Source organism: Panthera leo, chromosome D1 (genome assembly GCF_018350215.1).
Source record: "Panthera leo isolate Ple1 chromosome D1, P.leo_Ple1_pat1.1, whole genome shotgun sequence".
In the NCBI taxonomy this organism is placed as follows: domain Eukaryota; kingdom Metazoa; phylum Chordata; class Mammalia; order Carnivora; family Felidae; genus Panthera; species Panthera leo.
Genome location: NC_056688.1, coordinates 27,417,131 through 27,427,712, shown reverse-complemented (window position 1 = coordinate 27,427,712; position 10,582 = coordinate 27,417,131). Strand labels below are relative to the sequence as shown.

At 42.8% G+C, this 10,582-nt stretch overlaps 1 long non-coding RNA gene across 1 annotated transcript; it reads left to right on the top strand.

Annotated features, from left to right (window-relative positions):
• The first annotated feature begins 206 nt into the window (after nt 1–206).
• Nucleotides 207–8,380, top strand: LOC122200921. The gene is made up of 3 exons (XR_006193992.1): nt 207–258; nt 1,135–1,423; nt 7,830–8,380. It is a non-coding gene; the product is annotated as an uncharacterized LOC122200921 (long non-coding RNA).
• The last annotated feature ends 2,202 nt before the right edge of the window (nt 8,381–10,582 follow it).

Below are 10,582 nucleotides of genomic sequence, written 5' to 3'. Positions count from 1 at the left end.
AATTAAATATTGGCAAAAAAATTTGATTCAGTATGCTTTCATTGAAGAAAAAATAGATTAATAGTCTGTTTTTAGACTTTTGCTTCTGAGTAGAATTTAGTAGGTAGCAGCAAGACATTCTTCCCACTGCAACAGCTAGGGAAAATAAAGACTTATCACAAAATCATATTTTTAAAAACAGTGTGAAGAACCACAGAGGCAAAGAGGACTAGAAGAATGAAGTTCCAGAGGGGAAGAGCACATGGAAAATGAGTTGAGGTTGCTGGCAGTTTTCTTCCCCTGGGGGCCAAGGGTGGGGCATTTGCTGAGGCCCTGCCTGAGGACAGGGTTTAGTATGCAAAGGGGAAGAGAAATCAGGGGAGCTTTTCACAGCCCTGGTAAAACAGCAGCATGGTAAAACAGAACAATCTAAAGGAGTCCCAGATGTACGTCTGGGTTTTCTCCCACAGGACAATTATTACATTTGGAGTGCCACAGGAGACTTGGCGGGGGGAGGGGGTTGAGCCAGGAAGGAAGGGTGAAATCACTCCCTAGCCTCAAAGTTCACTAGTGGGAGTATCTTACAACCATACCCAGTGTTTGGTAGATTTTGAATCTGTATGACACTGAGGTTAAAGACCTCAACTGTCAGGCAGAGGTGACAGAGACACCACAGGATCTCAATCCAAAGCCCAGGGGGACTTGGCCCAGAAAGAGGCAGGACCAGGAATGCAGTTAAACCTCCCTCAGTCTCACATTTCATAGATGACAAAGCCCCACTGGAGGCAGGAGACAGCAACAGATATGGACCAGGTCTCACCCCTGAGACATTTGCAACCAGGTAAAACAGTCTAACTAAACAGCCATGGCCCAGTTTACTTTCTCAAGGCATCAAGGTGATCAGGCCTTTATACTGTCTGTCCAGCTGAGGAAAGGGAAAACCTTTTCAGGGGAAAATAATATTTTCAGTCTCTATGGTTCTTTTGTACATTATGTCTGGCAAACAACCGTAAATAATGAGACATGAGAGAGGTAGGAGAAAAGACCAATAACCAAGAGAAAAAAATTACACTAAAGCAGATCCACAAAATATCCAGAGGTTAGCGTTAGCAGAGAAGGACGTTGAAAATAACTACTATAATTCTTTTTTAATAGGGAAAATGATGGACAAAAAGATGGATGAAAGATGAAGAATTCCAACACAGAATAGGCATCTATTTTTTTAAAAAAAGTGGACATTCTAGAACTATCCTACCTGAAAGTAAGAACCCATTGGGTGTATTTAACAGCAGATAGGATACAGCAGAAGTTAAGCTAGTGAACCTGAAGACGTGGCTAGAAAATAAAAGCATCTTGAAGGGCAGATGGAAGAAATGATAAAGAGAGTATCGGAGATATGCAGAATACAAAGAGTATAATATATGTGCAATTGGTATCCAAGAAGGTAAGAAATAATTAGGAAGGAGAAATACTAAAGTCAAAGTCCTTGCAGTCCTTACAGTGAAAGATGTATTACACTTGGATGTTCATATCCTGGGCGCTGCATTTACTGACTGTGGAGGCAGGAGACAACACTGATTGAATCCTGTAGCTTCTCTGATCTTTCTCCTTCATCCATAAAATGGAATCAATATTATTAATTCCAATATTATTAATTCATAGTATTACCTATAAATGATAAAACTATTAAGGTGCTGTGAAAACGTTTTTAATTGTTGTTATTGTCTTCATCACTGCTTCCTTGCTTAGATATTCTAGTGGGCCAGTATGTAATCTCTAGCCCTAGCACATACCAGATTAAAATTGGCAATTGGTTAAAATTAAATTGAATTTCACTTAGGCTGTATCTCTCTTCTATCCAAAATATTTTTACTTTTATTGCATATATCCTCATATTTTTCCGATTTAGGTAACAAGCAGCATCTATTCCAGAGATCACTGAAATAGGATTTCCCTTCTGAGATTATTTCCTGGGACTGAAGTTCTTGGGTGGAGGGAGAACATGAGAGGCAGAATGGGAAATACGCCCCTAATTTGAGTTAGGGAGAGTTGAATTCATCTAAATTCTTTACTCATTTAGTCTCTAGTCACATTAGAACTGAGTGAAAGCCCAGAATCATATCAGGAAGGGTGGACCCATAAAACTCACCCAAATAACATGTAACTGTGAGCATACATATATATTTATAGGCATACACACACACATACACACACACACACACACACACACACACATTTTAAATCTCTAATGGAACACAAGTCTGGGAAACATAATTTCAGATGGAAGATTTGTTACCATGGAAACACAAACTATGAATTTTCTGATTCTGAGCTATTCAGTAGAATTCTAAACCACAGTCTCCAAATTAGTTTATGCTCTTTTATCACTTCTGTTATTGTTTTTACAAAGAAATAAAGAAAACAAAATAATTGAACCTGGAGACTGAGCAGGTGGGGATATAAGAATAGGGAAAAGAAAAGGGTGGAGAAGAAAATGAAAGCAGCAGAGTGTTAGTCAGTTCAGGCTGCCATAACAAAATACCACAGACTAGGTGGCCTAAACAACAGAAATTTATTCCTTCATAGTTCTAGAAGTCCAAGGTCCAAACCAAGGTTTGGTTTCTTCTAACATCTCTCTCCTGGGCTTGTATATGGCCATCTTCTTACTGTGTCCTCTCATGGCTTCTCTCTCTGTGCACCTGCATCCTGGTATCTCTTCTTTTTCTAATAAGGACACTAATTCTATTGAATTAGGGCCCCACCCTTATGATCTCATTTAACTGTAATCACCTATTAAAGGCTCTATCTCCAAATACAGTCATATTTGGGGTTAGGGCTTCAACATATGGATTTTTAGGGGACACAATTCAGGTTATAACAAGCAGAGTAAAGAAGGATTGGTGTTAACTGATGGCTTCATAATTTAAAAATGTTTTGTCATGTCCATTAGTAGCAAATCAGAAAGCTACAGATCTTTGTTTCTTTTCTTTATTGAGGGTTTGAGGGCAGGGGTGATGATCTGCTTGCTTTGTTGGCTTAGATGCGTGGGTTTTGGGGTCCTGAGTCTTTCCTATCATCACATTTCTGGTGATCTTCTCTGTGTTCTATTCTCTTCAAATATCCTACCTTTGAGAAATTGAGGCTTCTAGTCATTCCAGGTAGGTCTTCAAAATTAAGCAACCCAATGATGACCCAAGTGGCTGGAGAGGAGCCACAGAGCACCTGCCCTGATATACCAAGTTCCCAAAGGGGTGGGATGCTATATGTCTCTGGCCTGATCCTCTATCCAAGACAAAGTGTACCCTTTCCTGCCAATGTATATGAAACAGTACATTGATCCAAGTCAATTCAAAACAACACTTATTATTTGGGAGGCTATAGATACTGGGATAAAAACATCTCAGATACTGTCCTCAGGGAGCTTACAGTCAAGTGGGGAAGACAATTAGTGAGGCAGAATCAAACACATCTCAATAGTCCAAGGGGCAGCACCAGTGAAATCTCAGGTGAGAGTGATACATTCTGACTGGGAGAATCAGGAAATACTTCATGAAGAGGTAAGGTTTGGACAGGACCTGGAATAATGAACAGGAATTTTGCAGGTGGAAAAATCACAGAGTGTGGGCTATAGGGGGTGGAGTGTAAAGAAAGCAAATCATTCCACCCAGATGAAAAAGCATGAACAAAGTCATGGGAGCACAAAAACAATTGTAATCTTCAGAGATAAATACTAAATCTGATACAACTGGAGTGGTTGCTCTCAATCTTTAGAGTGCATAAGATCACCTGGAGGGCTGTTTAAAACAAGGGAAGGACAAATAAGATAAAAACAGAGAGGGAAGCAAACCATAAGAGACTCTTAAATACAGAGAACACACTGAGGGATGCTGGAGGGGGGGGAGTGGAGGGGTGGGGTGGAGAGGTGGGCTAAATGGGTGATAGGCACTAAGGAGCGCACTTTTAGGGACGAACACTGGGTATCATATATAAGAGATTAATCACTGGGTTCTACTTCTAAAGCCAGACTACACTGTATGTTAACCAACTTGAAAAACAAAAACAAAAACAAAAACAAAAACACGGATTGCTGCCCTGCCCCCTCCCTCAGGAGTTTCAGACTCAGCTCTGGGTAGAGGCCAAGAATCTGCATTTCTGACAAGCTTCCAGGTGATGTTGATATACAGTGGATCCAGGGGCCACACTTTGAGAACAAGCGAAGAATAGTGAATGAGGTAGTGGTAGATAATGCTAGAGTGTGGGCTTTTTTCTTTAGACAACAGAGGGTCATTATGTCAGACAACCATTTGGAGGATGAATTGTAAGGCTGGGGGAAAGCTTGACAGCTTCCTCGGAATGGGGGCAAGTTCTGAAGCTGTTTTATTTATTTTTTTTTAATTTTTTTTAATGTTTATTTTTGACAGAGGGAAAGAGAGAGACAGAGCATGAGTGGGGGAGGGGCAGAGAGAGAGGGAGACACAGAATCTGAAACAGGCCCCAGGCTCTGAGCTGTCAGCACGGAGCCTGATGCAGGGCTCGAACTCACAGGCCAGGAGATAATGACCTGAGCCGAAGTCGGACACTCAACCAACTGAGCCACCCAGGCGCCCTGAAGCTGTTTTAATTATCCAACTGAGAAATAATGAACAATAAGAGCCTACTATGGAATTTCCTCATCAGAATGGAGAGGAAATTAAAGATGCAAATGACATTCCAGAAGCAGAATTAAACATGGAAGGAGAAGAGAAGAAGGTAAAGATCACATTACAGTTTCTTTTTAGGAGACTGGACAGATTTTAAAGCATTCCAGGGAAAAGCACAGGAGGAGGAGCAGGAGTGAAAAAATGGCACTCGTCCTTGGGATGGGTCCTGGGTGCCCAGAGATGAGGCATGTAGAAATGAGCAATGGGTTATTGGAAACCGGCTGGAGCTCTACAGAGAAGTGGGGATGAAGATAAAAGTTAGCATGAAAAGAAAATACACTCAAAGCAGAATGTGAGGAGTGCCTATTAAGAGGCCAGAAGAGGAAGGAGAACCAATGAAGTGGACCGAGGGGGAGCCATGGGCAAAAGCTTCTGAGAAGCCCAGAAGAGACCGAAGAGGAAACAGGTCAGCAGAAGTGGTGGCAGAGCGAGTTAGAGACAGTCAGAGAAGCACTTTGGTGGCTGATGACTTGGACACTCCTATTAACTTATTCTTTCAAAAATATTTGTCGAGTGCCAAAAATATACCCTACATTTATCTGAATGCTGGGGGCACAGTGGTGAGCACAGTCTGCTGCCATGGTGCTTGCAGGATAGGGCCAGAGCCAAGGTGTTTTACAAGTAGAAGCATCCTGGAATCTATCACTACAGTTGCAAACGAAAAGATCAGGAGGGAATAGCAGATGAGAGGGTCAGCTGTAAAAATGGCACTTAAGCTTGGGCTAAGACAGATGAGCTGGGCAAAAAGAAGCAAGAAAATAATGCATGTGGAAGCCTACAATGGGTAATATGTGTTGTGTCCCAAGAAAATGAAAGGAAAACAGATGACAGGGACACATAGTGAGTGGGACTGGCGAGATAGGCAGGGACCCAAAAATGCAGGACTTTTGCTTCAAACCTTGTTAAAATTCCCCCACTGCAGAAACGTCTTTCAGAGTCAGTTTGCGATCTCTTCAACACATCAGCCTTGGTGCTTCACATGAACACCAGCTTGTTTTTAAACAAAACTGAAAATTTGAAATTGATAATTCACCTCCTTCACCAAATTTGGCTCTGAATTGCCTTCGGATTTCTTTAGCATTCAAAGCTAGCCTCACAGGACTAAGGCTTGCCATGATTGAAGATATATATAAAAATATATTTATGTGCCTGAGGCTCAGAAAGCAATTTCCAAAGAGAATTTCTAAAGCTGTTTTGAGCATTATAGAGCCTCTTGAGATGATGGATTCTTTCCAAACACATAGCAGAACTCTATACATCCTAATGAAAGTTCACAGCAATAATATTGCTTTTTGTCCTCTCCCTGCATGCCTAGCACTTTTGGGGTCTGAGGGCACATAAAGCGTATAAGGCCTGAGCTTTTGCTCTCATTAAGCTCACGGTCTCACTGAAAATTCAGTCTTGCCAGAGGGAAGAGCTTGGCAGTTACTCTATCCTATTATTAACAATTTTCTACAACTGGATTTATAATCTTACCTGGAGGGGTAAATCTAAAATAGTAATGAGGTGCTTGGGAGCCAGACAGACCAGGGTTTGAGTTCTATCTCTGCCCTTTGCTGGCTGTGTGACCTTGGACAAATTGTTTTACCTCTCTGAGGCTCACTGTTCTTTTCTGTGATGATAATACCTCCTTCATAAGCTCAGTATATGAAGCACTCAGTACTTTACTGGAACAAGTGTTGAGCTATCATTACTATCCTGACAGAGCAAATTGAGGCAAAGGAAAAATGTACCAAATGGGACACAGACACTGGTGATGGGCTTACACCCGGCCTGTTCCCTGCCCCCAATCAGAAGAAGAGCAAGTCTCCCGCACCTTCCAAGCCCTGCCTTCTCCTGCCTCCTCCCTGCTTGAGGCTCTGCCAGTTGTGGGATGACTCTTCTTCCCCAGCCATCTGCCACTTTCATAGACGCCACTTTCCTATGTCATTTTACAAGGCAGCTATGCTTTCGCAGGCTGCCCAAGGTCATTCAACTGCTAATATAGACTTGTAGTCTTGCTCCTCTCCTGACAAGCCAGAGACTTTTACTGCTTCAACTCAACCTGCTTGTCCCCTCACACCTTTTCACACCCAGGAGTGTCAGGATTTAAGGCCAGCTCCTGGGTCTTCAAGAGCCACCTTTGTTTTCCTTCCATCCTACCTGGAAACTTGGCAAAGTCTGAATGAGTTAATGTTTCAGAAAACACCTAAGGATGTACACTCCAGGTTCCCACTGATACATTAAAAGGGCACAAAAGAAAAGTGCTGAGTTGGTGGGTCCCTGCAGCCCGGTTGGGCAGGCATGGAGAGGGGTTGCATGTTACTATACAAGTGTTTCCATTCAGAATGACTCACCTGCTCCTAAGTTGGTACCCTTGGACCCTGGAACAACTTGGCAAATGGAAAACTAAGGAGACTGTTCATGATATATGTTTGTATCCCCAGCACCATGATTTAAATACCAACTCCTTCCACACACCTCCTTTACATACAGTGAACAGATGCACACACTGTCCCAACTCCCAATTTACCCAGGAATCTGACCCTGGGGCAGGATGGGAGCCCTAGGGACACCAGCCCCCTCAGTTATTCTGGGCCCTTGGGGAAAGGGTACTTGGGCAAGGGTAGGACATTATCCAGTTTCAGAAGAAAGGATGACAGAGGACATTTTCAGAGGTAACTCCATGACTGTCATGCAAATATAAAATGAATGCATGTCACAGAGTTTACCCAGTTAATTAATTAATAAGGGAAAGCAGACATTAAAACTGCTCCAAATGACAATTTGAATGTTTTTAATTTTATAGGCAATTTAAGAAAGAAAATGTACCGTAAGTTCACTACGTTAAAATCTAAACTGGTTAATGTCTCACAGGGTCAAAAACCATAACCTTGTGGTTATTCTCTTCCCTCCCTCAGGAAAGAAATTATTTTTTGCCCTTTGCCAAATTCTGAATGATTTTTCTCCAGCCAGCTCCAACCTATCCTTCAACCTACCCTTCAACCTACCCTTGCTTATCCTTCACCCAGCCCCGGTCTCTGCTCTATCCAGACAGTTTGAGACCCAATTTAACTATTTTCTAGAAACCTTCTATCCAAGCTGGATTAACAGCTAACTCAGCAACTTCTTATGGCTTTGTCTTTTCATCTGTGGGATGCCTGTGTGCAGGAACTGGAAGACATGGCAACATCAGCTGTGGATCATGATACTCTCTTAACAACAAATGGCAGGGGCTCCAGTTGCTGCACACCACGAGTTGATCCACTTACTGCGATTGTGTGGAAGCCCCATCAACCAAGACATGAGAGGCCATGGTTCAACCTGAATCATGGACATAAAGGAGAAACCTCCTGGAACAAAAAGCCAGAATTGGGAAAAATGACCATAGAAAACCGCAATGAAACTCCTCAAACAGGACCCGTAAGATGTGTGTATTTCATTTCATGCTAATAATTGTGTGTTAATTTAATCTCGCTTTTAAAAATTAAATTGAAAAAAGGACCACAATGGACATTGTTCCTGTCAGCTGCACACTCAGCGACTGTTTACCACACATCTATTTGTGAGCCTGCACTGTACACAGTGGTGCATATAATAGACAGCATACCTGCCCTTCTGAAGCTTACGGAGAAGGGACTCTAGCAAATACCAATCTTCCCTTACATATTTCATATCTTCTCAAAGGGTTTTCATGTACAAAGCCCTCAAGCCTCAAATCCTTTCAGCTGTTTATCCAAACTGCATCCTGCCTGTAACCAACTGCACCTGCACCCTTGCCCTGGGGCCCAAGCCTTTCCCATCTCTTGCCTGTGCAGCTGCAGTAGCCTCCTCAAAGGCATTCCTGCTCTCCTCCTCATCTCACATCTATTCCTCTTAATACAGGCAGAAAGTCTTTTAACAACATGAGTCATATCAAGTCTATCCATAGTTTAAAACCCCATCCACCACCTGCAAGGCCCTCATGGTCCAGTGCCTGCCTATTCCCCATACTAACCTCTCTGATCCTGAAAAAGCATGAAATTTGCTTCTGGCTCAGGGCCTTTGCACATCCTATTCCCTACCCTAATTCCTCTCTGACAGACTCCTTTTATCATTCAAACCTCAGTTCAAATATAACCCTTAGAGAAAGCTTTCTTCACCCCCAGTCTTGGTAATGCACCCCTGCCCCAGGTCACTCTATCATATCTCCAAAGCACTCATCACAGTAATTACCTTGTTGTTTTTGTTGATTTCCTGACTTTCTACACTCAATTGCAAGTTTCTTGAAAGAGGGGCTGTGTCTGCCTTTTTTACTGTTGAATATCCAGCACCTAAAGTAACACTTGGCCCACGGGGTACATGGAACGCCTGACATAGTGTGGTTTCCTATGAATATTTGTGGAATGAGAAAATAAAGATGTGACTTATTTTTTTTATCACAAATCCAAGCATTGCAATTTTTACTCAAGGCAAACACTGGACAGTTAAAAGCACAGAAACAGAATTTAATAAATTTAGAATTAGATGATAATCTCCATGAAAGGGGCTCCCATTGCTCCTGCTAATGAGATATAGCCTAGAGCAGAGTTTGGCACATAACTGGTATATATCCTGCAAATAATATATAAGGCTCAGAGCAGAGTTTGGCAGATAACTGGTACTTAACATTGATAGTTGGTGCATTTCTCGGTGGAAGAGCCTGCTTAGGCAGGGTGGGGCCAGGCAAGCTGTTCTCTCTGAGGTGAAAGGGAAGCCTGGGTTGGATGGGAACTTCAAGTGCTTGCCTGGCATGCATCTCTTCTAGAAAAGGATTCTTGGGAAGCCGAAGGTCATCTCTGCTCAGTCAACAGCTGAGTCTGAGAATGATTTTGTTCCAAACTGATTGCTCTCCTCCTAAGTCCTTCTCTCCATGAAGATCCTTGAGTGTAGACTCAGAAGTTTATCATCGTAGCATTTTTTGTCTGTTTCTAACCTATAATTCCTCATTTATAAAAATGGGGGCTCTGGAATAGATCTTTAAATTCCCTTCAGAGCCAACATTTGACGGTTTTAAGTGAAAATGTGTTCCACCTGGAACCAAGGGGTGTTCAGGTCAAGCCTTTAAAGAAAACAATTCAAGCTTAACTGGAAGGAGGACATCCAGAGTTGGTTATAGAAGCTCCCTCACAGCAGGTGTCCCAGGTAATGAGGCCTTCACTCACCTGACCCCGAGGTAGTACGCAACAGCATGAGATGGTTATGAAACCCATATCCTGTCCCCTCCAGGGCTTGGCATTTAGGTTCCTGGAACTTCTCCACTCTAAGCAGTGATACTATTAAAGAATGTTTTAAATTGAGGAATGAGAAACATTCTCCACAGGAGTTTTTAAAGTCCATGTGTGAGACTGGTGTTCTTAAACTCAGCATCACCTGGGGGTGCTTGTTAAAAGTGTAGTCTCCGGCTGACTTCCAAAAGTCTGACTCAGTGGATCTGTACTTGCAGAGCCTCCAGTTGATCCTGGTGCAGATTTGTGGTGGAAAACTACCCGCATCCAGTGCGACCTGGTGTGAAGGAACGTGTGCTCTGCAGAGACATGGGCTTAGGCTAGGGACCTCCCCTCCCCTGCTTCCTGTGGCTGTGTGAGATGAGAGGGTCCCAGCAGCCTCTTCACAGGTCAGCTCCAGGCCAGCAGGCTCAACAACCCTGTCAGTCATCTGAAGGGCCTGTCTTCACAATGCCAAATAGCTAAACACTTAGAGAGGACAAGGCCACTCATGTCCAGACATACAGGGTAAGTAAATCCAACCTCTAGTAGGAGCAAGTTCTTTGTAGAGCAGTGAACATATGAGCAGATTATCTTAAGGCTATCAAGTCTTGAAAATGCGATTTTTGGGGGGAGGCCATCTCTTGCTCCCCTGTTAAGTTGATTGAAGGAACTTGAATAGCAAGCTTGATTCTGCAT